Below are 587 nucleotides of genomic sequence, written 5' to 3' on the forward strand. Positions count from 1 at the left end.
AGAGCCTTATGTAAATAAAGACAAAAAAAATTAAAAAAAGGGTTGCCAAAAAATATCTTCCACCAGTTTCCACCAGTGTTTCTAATTGTTTGAAAAAATATATATATATAAGTCCTACCATAAAATAAAAGCTCTACACTATTGTTTGGTCAACAATATTAAAAGTATTTGTAGCCTGCTGTGCGTATAACATTCAAGAATTTATTTAAAGTCATCTGTTAAGCCCTTGTAGCAAAGCATACATCTATAGATATGGTAAAATCTCCTATTTGAGACTAATGTGAATACATTTTAATAGACCTACTTTGATGGGAAAACAAAATGCAATACAATATTGCTTTAATAAGTTTTTTTAGAAAATATATTTGGATGCTTGTAACAAAAGGAACCCTTACTGTTACCTTCACAGGTTGAACATGAAATTGGTAAACAACCCTGAGAATCCAACATAGAAAAAATAAGAAGTTTTGTCAAGGCTTTTTTGTTTGGGGGTAGTGTTGGGTCGCCAATAAAGATGAGAAAGGGCGAAAAAATAGCAAAACCTTTAGAAGCTTCTAAAAGACTTATTTTCCCAAACCTAAGAAAAA

This window comes from Cyprinodon variegatus, unplaced genomic scaffold, assembly GCF_000732505.1.
Source record: "Cyprinodon variegatus isolate N-32 unplaced genomic scaffold, C_variegatus-1.0 Scaffold166, whole genome shotgun sequence".
Classification (NCBI taxonomy): Eukaryota; Metazoa; Chordata; class Actinopteri; order Cyprinodontiformes; family Cyprinodontidae; genus Cyprinodon; species Cyprinodon variegatus.